This window comes from Dipodomys spectabilis, unplaced genomic scaffold (assembly GCF_019054845.1).
Source record: "Dipodomys spectabilis isolate Male_0828 unplaced genomic scaffold, ASM1905484v1 ptg000054l, whole genome shotgun sequence".
Taxonomy (NCBI): Eukaryota; Metazoa; Chordata; class Mammalia; order Rodentia; family Heteromyidae; genus Dipodomys; species Dipodomys spectabilis.
The window spans coordinates 5,152,849-5,170,000 of record NW_024870731.1 but is presented as its reverse complement, the minus strand read 5'-3'; the positions used below and the strand labels follow the sequence as shown (position 1 = coordinate 5,170,000).

The following is a 17,152-nucleotide window of genomic DNA, read 5'->3' as shown; positions in this document are numbered from 1 at the left end:
CAGAGTTCTGGCCCCATGAATGGACCCCCCCAAAAAAATATAGCTCAATCCTAAGAATACAGCCAAAATGTTTTTTAAAATTACAGGAGGTAGTAGTCTGAATTAATTTTAAAGGATGAAATTTCTATGTGCACAAAATATCAGAGTCCCCCAAAATATATAAAGCAAATGCAGGCAGATCTCAAGGAACAAATAGTTCTGTCATAATAAGTAAAGTCAGATTTCAATAATGATAGAGATTAATAAGGAAGTAGAACACAACATTATAAATCAACTGGACATAACAGTGATATATATGTATATATATATATGTAATATATAGATATATCACTATTGGATATATATGGACATATATAGACATCTGACAGTGACAGATCACTATCTATATATACAAAAGTATATCTATATATAAAAATCTATTTTTATCTATCTCTCTCTATATATAAAACTCAACCCAACAATAGAAAACACAATTTTCCTCAGGGTGTATGTGGAATAGCATGTTATATGTTAGGCTACAAAACAAATCTTAATAAACTTCAAAAAGTCTGAAATTGAACAAAGAATCTTTTTAGATCATAGTGAAATAAAACAACAGAAGAAAACAGGAAAATTCACAAAAGGTGAAAATTAAGCATCATTTTTAAACAACTGGGTCAAAGAGGAAATCACAAAGGGAACTAGAAATACCAGAAGATAGAAATTAGAAATTTCATAAAAACATCAAATATCAAAACCTATGGAGTTCAGTGTACACTATGTGGAAAATGACCTAAGTAACTTGTGGGCAGGGATGGGGGGAGGGGGAAGGAAACTGGGGAAAAGTAAAGGGGTGATATTGCCAAAAAAAAAAAAATGTACTCATTATCTGACTTATGAAATGATAATCCCTCTGTCCAACACCTTAGTAATACCAATAAATTAAAACAGCAACAACAAAAACCCATGGTTACAAAGGGAGCAGTACAGAGCAGGAAACTCACAGCTGCAATCTATACACCACAAGAGAAAAATGACTTCACGACCTGACTTTATACTCTGAAAGAACTAGAACAATTAAACCAAGAGCTAGCAGAAGGAAGGAAATAAGTACAGATTACAGCAGAGATAAAAGAAAAACAAAAGAGAAAATTGATGAAGATAAAAGTTTGCTCTTACAGCAAAAGTGATCAAGCTTTACAGTGGTACTCAATGGTGGATCACAGAAAGCTTTTCCTCTATATTCAGGAGCAGGACAAGGCTGCTTGCCTTTGCAATTTCTATGTACTATCAACTATGTAATATTACAAGTCCTTGCCAGAACAACTAAGCAAAAAGAAAAAAAAACTAGGAAGTAGTAACATTATCTTTGTTTGCAGATAGCAGGATCCTATATATAGAAACCAAAAATTCCACATAGGAAAAACAAAAGAGCAATTGTAGCAGAGCTGTAACATACAAAATTGACATACAAAATTAGATGCATCCAGGCCCTTGTGGTTCACACCAATAATCTTTGCTAATCAGGAGGCTGAGATAGATCTGAGAATCAAGGTTCATAGGCAGCACAGGTGAACAAATCTTTGAGACTCATCTCTCTGATTAATTAGCAAAAAAAGTGAAGATGTGGCTTATGTGATAGAGAGCCAACTTTGAGTTAAAAAGATAAGGGACAGCAAGCATCATGAGTTCAAGCTCTACCACCAGCACAAGAAAAAAAAAATTCCATTTTTCTACAATAATGAGAAACAAATTAAAAAAGAAATGGATATAACTCCACTTATAAGAGCATTAAAAATAATATCTTAAGCACAAATTTAACCAAGAGTTAAAGATGTTTACATTAAAAACTACAAAATTTTGCTGATTTCTATGTATGTATGTGCACGTGTGTGTGTGTGTGTGTGTGTGTGTGTGTGTGTGTGTGTGTGTGTGTGTGTGTGTGTGTGTGTGTGTGTGTGTGTGTGTGTGTGTGTGTGTGTGTGTGTGTGTGTGTGTGTGTGTGTGTGTGTGTGTGTGTGTGTGTGTGTGTGTGTGTCCTGGAGTTTCCACCCCAAGACTGGCACAAAAATAAGTAAAATTGGGGCTGGGAAGTTGGCTCAGTGGCAGAGTGCTTGCCTCTCATGCATGAGACCCTGGGTTCGATTCCTCAGCACCACATAAGCAGAAAAAAGCCAGAAGTGGTGCTGTGGCTCAAGTGGTAGAGCACTAGCCTTGAGCTGAAGAGCTGAGGGACAGTGCCCATGCACAGAGTTCAGGCCCCACGACCAACCAAAAAAGTAATTTTTTTTAAAAAAAGATAAAGTGAAAAATAAAAACATTGTTGGAAAAAGGATAAAGGAAAGAGAGGAGTTAAGGGAATATAACAGAGGTGGTAAACTCGTTCAAAGTACAATCCATATATCTATGGAATTATCACAATGAAACCCTCTTATAAATTAGTGTGTGTGTGTATATATATATATATATATTTGATTTTAAGAAAAAATAGATAAATTATACATCAAAATGTAATGCTTTGGGGACTGGGAATATAGCTCACTGATAGAGTGGTTTCCCAAGCTTGCCAAGCACATATAAGACTCTATGTTCAATCTCCTGCATAAATAAATAAACACAAACTTTTATGCATCAAAAAAAATCACTTTCAAGAATTCAATGACAACCCGCAAAAATAGGAGGAAAAAAATTGCCAATCATGTATGTGCAAGGCCTTAATATCCAGTAATGGTAAGAATTACAACTCAGTAACAAGAAGCAGTCATCTGAAATAAAAAGGACTTGAACAGAAATTCCTCCTAAGAAGATATGTAAATAATAAACTACACAAAAAGCTGCTTAGCATTACCAGTCACCGGAGAAATGCAAATCAAACCCATAATGGGCTGTCACTCCCTACCCATTATTACAGCTATAACAAAAACAAAATGGAAACTAACAAGTGTTGGCAAGATGGTGGAGAAATTGGAACCCTTATTCACTGCTAGCGATTATATAAAATGCTGCAGTCACAGTGGGGGGGGGGGGGAGGGGGGAAACAGTTACTCAAAAAGTTAAACATGGAGTTGCCATAGGACTCTACAATTCTACCCCTGGGCTAAACTAAACAAGATGGAAAGCAGATTGAGACAGATATGGCCACACCCTGTTTGCAGCCAAAAGGTAGACAAACACAACTGGCTGGCAGATAAGTGGATACACAAAATGGAGTGTATACATACAAGAGACTATTATTTGGTCTTAAGAAGGAACTAAATTCTGAGGTATGCACTAACACATATGAGCCTTGAAAATATTATGCTCAATGATATAAGCCAGAACCAAACAACTATAATGTGATTCCATGTACAACAGGTACCAAGAACAGACAAATTCATAAAGACTGATGAGATGAACTCTTTATGACATTGATTTCCAGGAGCTGGGGGAAGAGGAGCAGGGAGATACCATCAATGGGAGCAGTGCTTCTGTTTGGAGTCCTGGGAAGTTTTGAAAGTAGAAGGTGGTGTGTCCCCATCTGGCAGGTGAGGAGACCCAGAGCAGTGCTGCCACCTCGACAGAGAAGCTGAGGTCATCATCAAATTTGGATTATTTACAGCGGATACGAAGGCTGGGAATGTGGCTTAGTGGTAGAGTGCCTGCCTAGCAGACATGAAGCTCTGGGTTCAATTCCTCAGTACCACATAAACAGAAAAAGCCAGAAGTGGCGTTGTGGCTCAAGTGGTAGAGTGCTAGCCTTGAGCAAAAGAAGCTCAGGGACAGTGCCCAGGCCCTGAGTTCAAACCCCAGGACTGGGAAAAAACAAAACAAACAAAAAACAAGGTGGATACAAAACTGTTTCTGCCATACAAACTGAAAGGATCCATCACATCCATCCCAGGGGACCACAGGAACAAGAGATTATTACAAGGTTTGTTAGAGGAGCCACATTCTCCGCCCCCCGCCCCCCAGAGAGAGCACATGGCACCCTACTATCTAGGTAGCAGCAGGGTCTGGGGGCAGGAAGTGAGGTGGGTCTGGGCGGAGAGAGGGAGTGGCCAGCTGTATGGAGGGAACTCTAGGGCTGGGAGGAGCCCAGGTCTGGGTGGAGCTGAGGACCAAAGGTGGGCATAATGCTTACACAGACAATTAAGAGTGTTGTTGTGGGCAATACTGCTGTTGGTAAAACATGTTTCCTCATATCTTAACAACTAAGTTTCCATCTGAATATGTACTAACTGTTTTGACAACTATGCAGTCACCATTATGATTGGCAGAGAGTCATCTACTCTTGGTCTTTTTGATACGGCAGGGCAAGAAGATTATGTCAGATTATACTGCCCAGTTATCCACAATCAGGTGTATTTCTAGTCTGTTTTCCATTTGAAAATGTGAAAGCAAAGTGGGTGCCTGAGATTACTCCCCATTGTCCAAAAGACTCCTTTCCTGCTTGTTGGGACCAAAGGTGATCTCAGAGATGACCCCTCCACTATTGAAAAACTTACCAAGAACAAACACCTTCCTCAAACCCTAATTCTTGTAGATTCATTAGTATCAAACCAATGCTTTCTCATGTCTCAATTCTTTGTATACGCATTCCTTTCAGATGCATTAAACAAACAAAACCCTTCAAAAAAAAAAGTACCAACCAAAAACCAAAACCAGAAAAAGATGGTATGGTATAAGGCATACACCATTGTAAATATATTTAATGCCACTGAAATGTACACTTAAAATAATTTAAGCAGTTTTATGTATATGTTACCAGAATAAAAAAAAATCACCAAGCTGAGCACAGTGGTTCATGCCTGTAATCCTAGTGACATGGGATATGTAGATCTCAGTCTGAGATCTCAGTCTGAGGCCAGCATAAGCAAAAAAGTGCTAAGAACTCTATCTAAAAACCTAGCTATATTGAATCACTCTTGAATTTGTACTATGACAAAGTAGTAGGATATAAAATCAACCCACAAAAATCAGTAGCTTTTCTTTAAACCAACAACAAGCAGACAAAAAGGAAATGAGGAAAATAATTCCGTTTGATATAGTCTTAAAAAAATGTATGAATAAATTTCAATAAGGAAGTGAAGGACTTCTACAATGAAAACTATAAAAACTTTTTTATTTTTTGGGGGGTCCAGTTGTGGGGCCTGAACTCTGGGCCTGGGCGCTGTCCCTCAGCTCTTCAGCTAAAGACTAGCGCTCTACCACTTGAGCCACAGTGCCACTTCTGGCTTTTTTCTTTTTGCTTATGTGGTGCTGAGGAATCGAACCCAGGGCCTCATGCATATAAGGCAAGTGCTCTACCACTGAGCCACCTTCCCAGCTCCTATAAAAACTTTTAAAGAAAGAAATTGAAGAAGACACTAGGAAGTGAAAGGACCTCCCATGTTCATGGATTGCCAGAATACCATACTGCCAAAGGCAACCTATAAATTCAACGAAATACCCATCAAACTACCTATGTCATTCTTCACAGATACAGCAAAAATAATTTAAAAATCCTATGGCACTACAAATTTCCCAAGTTTCCAAAGCGATCCTGGATTAAAAAAAAAAAAGTAATGCTGGAGGTATCACAATTCCAGATGTCAAACTTTATTACAGAGCCATAGTAACATAACAGCTTGGTACTGGCACAAAAACAAACCTAAAGACCAATGGAACAGACTATAAGACCCAGAAATAAACCCATACACCTATAGCCATCTATTATTTGACAGGATAGCCAAAAACATACATTGGAGAAAAAAAAAGTCACTTCAAGAAACAATGCTAAAAAATGGACATCCATATATTTCTGGCTGAAACTGGATCTTCATTTGTCACTTTGTCCTAATATCAATTCAAAATGGATCAAAGACCTCAGTGTAAGACCTGAAACCTTGAAACTACTACAGGAAAGAGGAAGAGAAACATAACGTATTGGCATAGGCAGGAACTTCCTGACTAGAATTTCAGGGGCTCAGCAAATATGAGAAGAAATTGACAAATGGTATTCCATCAAAGTAAAATAATTTCTGCACAAAAAAAGACATTGTTACTAAGCTAAAATGACAAACTGGAGTGGGAGACCTTTGCCAACTATATATCTGCTAAGAGTTTACTATCTGTACAAGGATCTCTAAAAACTAACCCCCCCAAATAACCAATTAATAAACAGGCAAAGGAGTAAATAGAACCTTCTAAGAAGAAGCAAAAACAACCAATAACCACATGAAGAAATGCTCAACATCTCTGTCCATAAAGGAAATGCAAATTAAAACAACACTGAGATTCCATCTTACCCCAGTAAGAATAACCATTTGTTCATTCACTCACCCACACCAAAGAAAATTTAATAGGCACTAATATATATATATATACATATATATATATACATATACATATATATATATATCAGATACTAGAAGAAATGAGGGGAACCCTACTGCACTGTTGGTGAGAAGTAAACTAGTGCAACCATTTTGGAAGGCAGTTTGGAGATTCCTTAAAAAGCTAAACGTAGACCTACTCTATGATCCGCAACAGCACTCCTGGGCATCCATCCAGAATATTACTGGTCAGGATACAGTAAAGACACTTGCACATCCATGTAAGTTATGAAAAGAGCCCAGTTGTCTTACAACAGATGAAGGGATCAAGAAAAATATAATTCAATTCTGAATATTGTTAAATAACTCAATTGAAGAAAATATTTAAATGAGAATAGAGTTAGACATGGTGCCACACACCATCTACCAAGGAGATCCTAGAGGAGGTTCCTTCCTGAGGCTGGGCCCTGTGTGGACAAGAAAAGTGTTTAATCAGGGAATGCCACTGCACCATGCACCCAAACTAATGTAACTGCAGAAGCAGCCACCCTGGCTGAGCCTCCTAAGGCACATGCATGGAGAGGGGAGACTTCATCCTTATTGTTATCACCATCAGCCCAAAGATAGAGAGAAGTCCAAGAGAACACATTGTGTCTCATTTCGGGTTAGAGGCTAGACCCACCCCACTACAGGTCCAACCAACAAAGCCAACTTGGCGGAGCCAAAAGGTCACAGTCTGCATGGGGAAAGGGTGCGATGTACCAAATGTCCACACAGCAGGGCTTGAAAGGCTAAGGAGGGGAGTTACTGAGATGAGACTTGCCCAAGCTGAGAGATAGCGACAGTCCAATAAGTGACAGTGGGCAGCTGCTCTTCTTCACAACGGAACCTCCCTGCCACCCCAGCTCAGGGTACCCAACCCCATATGATGTTGAAATGAGCTTCTTCATGGCCCAGTCCCTAGAGTAAGCCTCCAGATGGCCTGGTCCCTGCCTCTACCAGTCACCTCTCTTCCTATTGTAAGTTACTCTCTAGGCTCCAGATGAAGGGACCACCCTCTCTTCCTCCCCTTGTGCCTTTGTATGTGCTATTCCTTCTTCCAGACCTGTGTCCTAACTTCTGCCTACCTGGTCAACTCCTCCCCTTCCTGCAGGCCCCACTTAGGCTTCAGTTCCTCAGGAAAACTCTCCTCCACACTGGCCACATGCATCCTGGGACCTCTCTGTGTACTATTTATATTTACTAGGACCTCAACAAACTAACAGTGAGACCTATTTCCCTGGCCAAAAGTCTGGGGCTTTTTCCCATTTTGTGTAAATCCTGCCTGGTGGCTGGGTTCTATAATGCTGGCTTCTCTGTAATGCCAGGGATGGCCTTGCACAAGACCAAGAACAAATTGTCCCTGGCAATCTGAGATGTAAACGCTAAGCCCATACCTCTTTGCCAGGACAGAGAGGAAACACTAGGTAGGAGGGATGCCAGGAATGTTCTAGATCCTAACCTGGACATATGCACAGATCAAAGCCATCATGCTATGCATGTTTCTGTACCTCAATTCAAGTTTTAAAAGTGATTTTTTTTTTAAAAGGCATGGTGGTGCATACCTGCAATCCTAGCAACTGGGAGATAAAAGTAGAAGGATCAGGAGATCCAGGCAAGACTGAACTACATAGAAAGGTGCTGTCTGAATAAATAAACTCCAAGTTAAAACAATTTAAAAGCATTTTCTTTAAAAGTCAATTTTCTTCTAGCTGTTCACCAGTGGTTCACACCTCTAACGCTAGCTACTGGGGAAGTTGACATGTGAAATCTAAAACTCTATGAGATTCTTATCTCCAGGTAAGTGCTAGACCAGAGGTGTGGCTCAAGTGGTAGAGAGCCAGCTGTGAGTGGAAAAAGCCAAGTGAGAGGATGGTGAAGCCCTGAGTTCACGCCGCAGTATTATCACAAATAAAGTTTCTCTTCCTAGGAACCTCAGTTCCCATATGGTGACATACAACAAACTGCATTGGAGGAAGTAGAGCTGTGGCTCAAGCGGTAGAATAAGTAAAAAAAGCTCAGGGACAGCAACCAGAGCCTGAGTTCAAGCCCCAGGATTCACACACACACACACACATATTTTTTTTTTTTTTTTTTGGTCCGGTTGTGGGGCCTGAACTCTGGGCCTGGGCGCTGTCTCTCAGCTCTTCAGCTCAAGGCTAGCGCTCTACCACTTGAGCCACAGCGCCACTTCCAGCTTTTTTCTTTTTGCTTATGTGGTGCTGAGGAATCGAACCCAGGGCCTCAGGCATGCAAGACAAGCGCTCTACCACTGAGCCAACTTCCCAGCCCCAACATATTATTATTTATTTTTATTTTTGTTGTCCGTCGTGGGGCTTGAACTCTGGGCCAGGGTGCTGTCCATCAGCTCTTCAGCTCAAGGCTAGCACTTGAGCCACAGCACTACTTCCAGTTTTCTGAGTGGTTTATTGGATATAAGAGTCTCACGGACTTTTCCTGCCTGGGCTGGCTTTGAATCACGATCCTCAGATCTCAGCCTCCTGAGTAGCCAGGATTACAGGCGTGAGCCACCGGTGCCTGGCTCACACACACATGAACAGCTGCACTGAAAATGGGGGAAGTACGTGCTACCCAGCCATAGGGATAGTTCCTTGGTCACTTGGCATGTCAGTCCCTTGAAGGCTTGTCTGGGGACTGGATCTGATCATCAGAGGTGGACCTAAAGGCAGGGTGCAGCAGAGGTCACTGCTGGGTGGGGGAGGCTCAGTTCCCTCCCAGAAGCAAGCACCTGACAGACTGAGATGACAGTCTCAGGCTGCCACTAAGGACAAGGCCTATCCACACAGAAATGCCTGGAATGTTGGCACTGTGCTGAACTTGGCTGGGTGGGCTGTGAAGCAGAGAATGGGCCTGGGCCACTGGCTGGAGCTGAGCAAGGATAAGTCCTCATATCCTTACTCCTATGCAGCAATAGGACAATGAGAGAAAGATGAACCCCTCAATCCTCTCCAGGAGTGTGGCAGGACCCCCTTCTACCAGATGCAGTGCAGGTATCAGACTCATGGCCATGAGTTATCAAACTTGCAATGGGGCTGCCATTCCAACCAGGTTTATTCTATTACAGAGGGCAACTGGGGAGTTTGAAGTTCCCAGAACCAGGTATCCCCCTTCCCAGCACCCATAATGGTTCCCCATGCTATTGTTCCTCACTGCACACCACCTCACAGCCAATTCTCCACAGCACTGGGGTGATCTCAGTGCGAGGGGACCCCAGAATCAGCAGAAGTCTGATGAAAGATGTGGATGACGTTCAGCTTGGACTTCATCAAAATGATGTCACACACAGGAGATGACTTAAAACCAAGGGCTTTTCCTTGCAGTCGTGGCAAGGGTCTGGATCACCACCTTAGGCATAACTTGCCACGAAGTCCAACCTGACTCTGAATATACTTCTTCCATCTTCCAATGCACAGGAAATGAACAGGGCAGAGGAACATGCAAAGGTCACTGTCAACAGAATCTAGGCAGGGAAAGCATCACCTATTCCTTTAACAATAAGCCCAAGTATATGAAAATAGGGCAGGAGGAGGGAAACCTACAGATTGTGAAGCATAAGATGCACCTGCTTATCATACCGAGAAGCTCTTAACTGATCCTGGGGACTAGAAGAGCGGAGATTGGAAGATGTGAAGAAATCATTGTGAGATGTGATAAGGGTCCTGCAGTGAGCTCAATTAAGAGCATGCTTTCAAAAACCCATACTAAAAAGTTGGCAGACAACATAAGCTATAGGGGACTTGGTTTAAAATCAACCCTAGAGGGTGAAGCAGACATTATATGCAGTGGAGTCTGTATCTCAATTTTGACTTCACCTCAATTTCCTAAGGGCAAATTTGTATGGTAAGAAAGAAGAGAAGGCACTGGTAGCTTATGTCTGTGAACCATCAGAAAACCAGAAGTGGTGCTGTGGCTCAAAATGGCAAAGCACTAGCTTTGAGCATCAGAGCTCAGGGACAGTGCCCAGGCCTTGCCTGAGTTAAGCCCCATTACCAACAGAAAAAAAAAAAAAGAAAGGAAAAGAAAAGAGAAAAGAAAAGAAAAGAAAGAAAGGAGGGAAGGAAAATACCTGGGTTGGGGGAAGCAGAGGCCTGGTTCCTGGCTAAGGGCTAAATCTACCTTTCAGGAGCTTGAGGCCTGTTGCTAATATTGTAGAGCTCTCTCTTTCAAGTGCACTTTTGCCGAGTTTTCTAAATCTCAGTGACAAAGCGCTCATCTCACAGCCTGCAATGACAGGATACGCACAGTCTAGGAGGCAAGAGCAGAGCGGCCCTGGCCCACTCACTATCTGCAACTGTCTGTGAAAGATAAGTACAGAATGGAAGGAAACATCGTGCCAAGCCTTTGGCACAGTGACCTTAACTGGCTGTGTCTAGTGGTAAGACAGGGCTCTCTTGTTTTGTATAGCCTCACCTAATTATTGCAATGAATGTCCCTTGCACTTTAAAATCAGCCCGTAAATGGATGGAGCTAGAAGGAATCATGTTGAGCGAGGTAAGCCAAGAACGAAGAGACAAACGGTACATGGTCTCCCTGATAAGTGGATGCTAAATCCAAAAGGTTAGGTGATACGATAAAACTAACAGGACTTAAGAAACAAAGAACTCCCGCTCATCTGGTTGAACCACTACTAAATATCCCCATGCTGCTGATCACAAATATGGTATATAACATGTGAACACCGTTATATGTTACAGACTGTGGTAGACAATTTGCTCCAGGGAAGTTAGAATGAACTTGTGACTTTGAAATTATGTAATCACTTAATCACAATCAAAAAAAAAAAAAAAAAAAAAAGAACCTCGGGGAAGGGAGGGAGGGAGGGGATGGTAGGGGGAAAACAATGGAGGGGGTAACAATGTTCAAGAGGAAGTGTACTCATAACCTCACTCATGTAACTGTAACCCTCTGTATAGTAGCTTTACAATAAAAATAAATAAATAAATAAAGTGGCTTATATCCGTAAAAAAAATAAAAATAAAAAAATAAAATAAAATAAAATCAGCCCGTGAGAAATTAAAATGTCAAAAGCAAATGAATGGATCTCTAGTCCTTCACCACAGTGACAAAATGTTATGGACTAGATATTAATCCACCAGAGCCCCCAAACCTGTCATCCTCAAACATGACAGGTGAGGTGTCAAAGTGCCTGAGTTTCCCTGCCGCCATTTGCAGTAACAACGTTAGTACTGTCAACACTACTAGCATAGCAGCTCTGTAAAACCCCATGTGATTCACAAGTTTACATTCACTTGCTCACTGCCATGTCAGGGCAGGCCAAGCCTCCAGCAAAGGGCAGCAACTCCAGCAAAGGAATCCAGGATGGGGGCCGAGAGTCTACACTGCAGCCATGATCAGCCAGCCAACTTTCACACACATATCCACTGCTGATTCTCTTCCACACTTCTGCCACTAAATGTCAGAGGTCCTAAAAGCATCAGGAAAGTACCGAGGGGAAAGAGATTTCCCTGACGGAAGAGGGGAACTCTACTGGAATTTTTTTTTTTTTGGTTGGTCATGGGGCTTAAACTTTGGGCCTGGGCTCTGTCCCTCAGTTCTTCAGCTCAAAGCTAGTGCTCTACCACTTGAGCCACAGTGCTGCTTCCATTTTTCTGGTGGTTTATTGGAGATAACAGTCTCATGGGCTTTCCTGCCTGGGCTGGCTTTGAACCGCAATCCTCAGATCTCAGCCTCCTGAGTAGCTAGGATTACAGGCATGAGCCACCAGCATCCGGCTTCTCGTGGATTTTTCTAAACCCACTGTAACTCTCTCCCCTCCAGGAACTTGGAATAAAGATGAAATTAATTTCTAAGTAATCCAAGGAGACACATAGGACAGAGATATACCATGGGAAGAGAAAGTAAGGTATAAGGAAGGAGGGAGAATAAGACAGAAAATGAGAGCCATGGATACCATGGCTGGTCTTCATCTCAGAGTATTGATGTTCTGTGACTGGGTTATAGGTTACAGTTCAGAATCGGTCACCTGGATGTATGTTTACCTAACCACTACTCAGTTATCCTGTTCTGATACTATCATTTAGACCCACAGGCTTTGATTGGTCTCATAATAGGTCTCTTGACATGGGTCTGTTCTTTATGGTCCTCTTATGGGTATTCTCCCAGGTCACAGATTTACAAAAAAAACAAGTAGTTTTAATTCCTGACCAAATAACTCATCTAAGGCCACTGCACCTTATTTAACATCCTTAAAAGCTCAATGGGAGAAGGCCAGGCACTGGTGGCTCATGCCTATAATCTAGGTGGCTGAGATATGATGATCACAGTTCAAAACCAGCCTGGGAAGAAAAGTCCATGAGGCTCTTATTTCCAATTAACTACCAAAAAGCTGGAAGTGGATCTGTGGCTCAAATAGTAGAGTGTTAGCCTTGGGCCCAAAAGCTGGACAGTGCCCAGGACTAAAACCAAAAACAACAATAACAAAAAAAAAAAGCAAGGAGCCTATCAAGTCCACAGAATAGGCTGACTTCTCTTTTCACATTTTTATCTGAATTCTATTAACAACAGGTTAATTCAACTATCATAGATTGGAACAAATATCATAGACCTGGCTCTACCACAAAATCTCAGGTGCTCTGTCTTATACACTATCACCCTGTTATTGGTAGAGCTCTGACAGAAAAAGTATACCCATCTCCTATGTATCTCCTGTGTGCTTTGGACTTTCTTTGAAACTCCACTGTGTTAACAAACATGACAATCACACCTCAGGAGACAGTGCACAGATATCACAGCCATGGGCACTAGTTGTGACCTTACAAAGTTTTGTCCCGGGAATAGGCTGGCAGAACATGAACATGTGTGCAGTTCTGTGGCCCTACTGGAGACAGTGCAGTGCAAGAGGTCTTGTGGCTTCGGGATATCTGGCTTAAACCAGGCATTAAACTCAATTCTGCTGAGGAGTCCAAGTAGTGGAACAGAACAGTGGGGAGGGGAAAGGGGCATACCAAGGGCCAAATGCCAAGGCCTACTCTTCCAGCTCAGCTCCAGGAGTCCTGGCAGGCAGCTGGTATTTGCCAAATCAGCTCCCTCTTCATGAGACAATGAGTCCACTGTTGACTGACCTGGGCCTTGATTAATATTTGCAAGAGAACAAAGTGGAAAATTCCACCTGTGTGGGTGAAGGCTGGACCCAGGAAATGTCAACAACCCTCACTGCCTTGTCTCAGGGATGGATCCAGCAGAGTCACAAAGGTCGCAGTAGCAGGGACATGATTTGGGGACCGTCTTTACTCTTGGGTCCAAGGGAATTTTCCCATTTGAATATTAGGATTTTGTTGTTGTTGTTTTTGGTCGGTCGTGGGGCTTGAACTCTGGGCTTGAGTGCTGTCCCTGAGCTCTTCAGCTCAAGTGCTCTACCATTTGAGCCACAGCACCACTTTCCTAGGACTTTTTTAAAAATAAAATTCTCCTGCCTTCCCTGCCTAAACCTACACAGTAATATTTTTGGGTGTACATTCAAAAAAGACTACCAAAACCAGGACTTGAACCTTGAACTTTTGCTCAGCTTTGTTATGCATAGCTGGCCCTCTACCACATGAACCACATTCATAGTCCAGCATTTTGCTGATTAATGGAGATAAAGAGTCTCCAGGACTTTCCTGCCTAGGCTGGCTTCAAATCTCAATCCTTTGATCTCAGCCTCCTGAGTAGCTAGTAGTAGTACAGGCATGAGCTGTAGGTACTGAGCTCTACACAGCAATTTTAAGCCCTTCAACTTCCTTCCCCAACTTCTGCTGTGAGTCCCCTAATAGCCTGCTAGTGAGCAGAGCTGATGTTAGTGACATACTATAGGAATGGGGAAACTGAGAGACCAAGAGCCCAAGGCCAAGAGACCACATGTGAGTCCCAGAGTCAGGCAGACTAGAGACTAGGAGTTTCGGCCCTCAGTGGCAACACAGAGCCAGTTTGGGGAGGGGCAGGAGGTGTCTTGGTGAGGGGCTACCTGTCCTGGATAGAAAGATCTTCCAGGCTTTGGCCCAGTTCATGGCCCAGGCCATGAACTTTGCCTGCCTGTGGAAGAAGCAAGAAGGTCAAAGCAGCTCTACTAGGTGGGCAGGCTTTTACATAGCCTTGGAGGAAGGTATGTGTTGTTATTCCTTTATTCAGACCTTTAATGAGCACCTACTAAGGTTACCTCCACCAAGTGTTTCAGAAATCCAGCCTTGGCAGAATATGACTGAAGGAGTCTCCAAAGATCACCTCCTTCAGACTCTAGTCCTCTTGTTGCTACTCTGTGGTGTCATCTACCCTATTTTATAGAAAAAGAACCAGAGGCTCTGAGAAGAGCTAGAAGGAGGAAACTGGGCCCTGCAGAACCCAGGTGGCCCTGCCTCCAGTTTTCAACCTACAGTTACAGGATCCAAGCAAGCTGAGTCCCTTTTGGAAGGCCACTGATCAACAAGGGCCTCTTATAGAGATACTTGTAGCGTGAACCAGTGTGAAAGCCTCAGAGGCGAGGTCCTGTTTACCACGCAGAATCCCTCTCACTTTCTCCTTTCTCTGCCCATTCCACAGCCAGCCCTGAGGAAGCCTGAAGCACACACCCATCCCAGAAGTCCCAAAGCAGGGACAGCATCATCTCTATGCCTATCATTGCTGGCCCCACAGCAGGGACTGAGGAACTAGCTCTGGCTGTTCAGAAGTTGGTTTTATACAACAAGAGCATTCCCCTCCTCCCACATGCTCAACTACTCTTATCCCACCCTCCCTCCATTCTTCCTCTCTCCTTTTTCATCCCCTCCTAGACCCTAGAGAAGGAACTTAGCCACCGCCTTTCTCAAAACAAAACTACCTCCCACCCCTTCTATTTCCAAGCCTACTTCCTCTTGCTACACTAACTTGGCAGTCTTTCTGCTAGACCATGCCACCCCCTGGACTCTGCACCCATGTGACCTCCTGCCCCTCCTGCTTCAAGATTGGGTTTCTTGCTCTCACCACCTCCCTAGTCCCTAACACCCCAGGTTTTCCTCCCCAAAAGTACTACGAATGGCTGACTCACAGACTTGTCCCCAGGCAAACCTTTACGTTCCAAGTCATCCCAAAGTCTCTGCACTTAGCTGGAGTTCCCCACTGCAGGGCCTTTTCTGCCAACACAGCTCTGAGCTTGTCACTGCAGGCTCTCACTACTCACTGGCTGCACACATGGTGGTGGTCTGGTCTCTGAGAGGTAAGTCCCTACCATCTCCCCCCACCCCCCCACCCCCCCACACAGGTGGCCTTTAACAAACAAAAGATTCCCCACCATCTAAATGCCTGGGTCAGTTCCTTGACAACATGGGACAAAGTTCATGGTTCTAAGCTGCTTCCACTGCAGCAGGGTGGACACCGGTGGCCTTGAACATGCCTCTCACTGCACTTATCTTCCGTCTCAGAGCACCCAAGTGCTACCTACCTTTGCACCCTGGTGCTTGGCAAGGGTTTACTGTACAGAAAGGCCACTACTGGAGCTAGAAATGATCTTAGGGAATACAATGCACACAGTAACTCAGAAAGATTGACCTAGAATAGTCCATCCCCAGGAAGGGGTAAGGCCACAACCTCACCTGAGTAACTCTGACCCCCCAGGGGCCAGATCAATCCTTGTTAATGATTCCTTCATCCCACCTGTAAGCATGCCAGAGGCCCACTGACCTGGAGGCTGGGGACTGTGGGTGGGGAAGGACTGGAGTAGTTTCGTCTAAGCCTCACTGGCGAGCTAGGCCTGGCTCACTCTAAGGGCCTCAGTAAACCTAGCTGCTTAACTCAGCACCACCTTCCACCAGTGGAGATGCCATCCAGAAATTGCATGTCCTGTTTGAGGGCTAAATACAGCCTATAAGGGGAGACCCAACGTTGTTGTTTGCAAATGAGGGGCTGAAGCAGCAAAGTTCCAGGTTCTGTGCCTCTACTGTAAGCTCAACCGATTGTCAACTGTCCCTCAAACCACTATTCCAAAGGAAGGTCCCGGGACCACCCTCCCCAGCTTGGTGGGAGGTTGGAGTGGGGGGGGGGGGGGGGGATGATCAGGCCTGGCCTTGAAGACTCAGTCTCATTTAAGTGCCAACCCTGAGAACTGCCGCTCTAAACCGACAATGCTGAGGCTTCCACTGAGACCCCCAGATGCTACCATCAGACCTCTTTTTGTGCAAACACACATTTACCAGCAAACAAATCTAAGGAGCAGAGATTCCCATAGCTCTTTCATCGCCTAAGTTCCTGCTGACTAGCAAGCACCCTTGACAAAGTTGATGGGGCGGAGATTTGCGTCTCACCCCCTTTCTTTCCTGGGCTCAGCCGCCACGTAAACAAAGGGGGCCCCCAAGTCCTCCCAACCCGCCAGACCCTCCCGGCTGGAGGAGTTCTGGACTCCGTGCTGGACACCAATTCCGGAATGGGCCGGGTTCGGGGCGCCTTCTCCGCTACTCACCCTTGGCCGCTGGGCCCCCGCACCGTGGGCCACCTCGAAGCTGGAGCGGAGCTAGAGCAGGGCGGCCGCGGCCCCGATCCCCGCCCCGCTACACTGTAACTGACCGCACACGCGCGCACCGCTCTACCCGAGGGGTCGGCCGGGTCCCAGCGCCTGGCTGGCAGGCCGGGCGCGGCGGGGCGCGGCGCTCGGCCCGGCCCGGGGCGTGGGTGCGGGCGCCACACCTGGCCCCCCACCCGCACGTGCGCACCGGCCGGGAGCGCGCGGCTGAGACCCCGCCCACCCCGGGAGCCCCAGCCAGAGACTTTACCACCTTGGGAAGGGGCCAGTGACCCGCCTCTGCCCGGACCAGGGCGGAGCTGCGGGACGGGGGGGCGGAGCCCCGAGGGAGTGG

General features: G+C 44.6%; 1 protein-coding gene across 1 annotated transcript in view; it reads right to left on the bottom strand.

Moving 5' to 3' along the window:
* Chdh (choline dehydrogenase) overlaps positions 1-16,974 on the bottom strand; it is a 29,458-nt gene extending 12,484 nt beyond the window's left edge. The window contains exon 1 of the mRNA XM_042679921.1: positions 16,759-16,974. The gene's annotated coding sequence lies outside the window, so the exon portion shown is untranslated. The remainder of the gene's footprint in view (positions 1-16,758) is intronic.
* Positions 16,975-17,152: the final 178 nt, after the last annotated feature.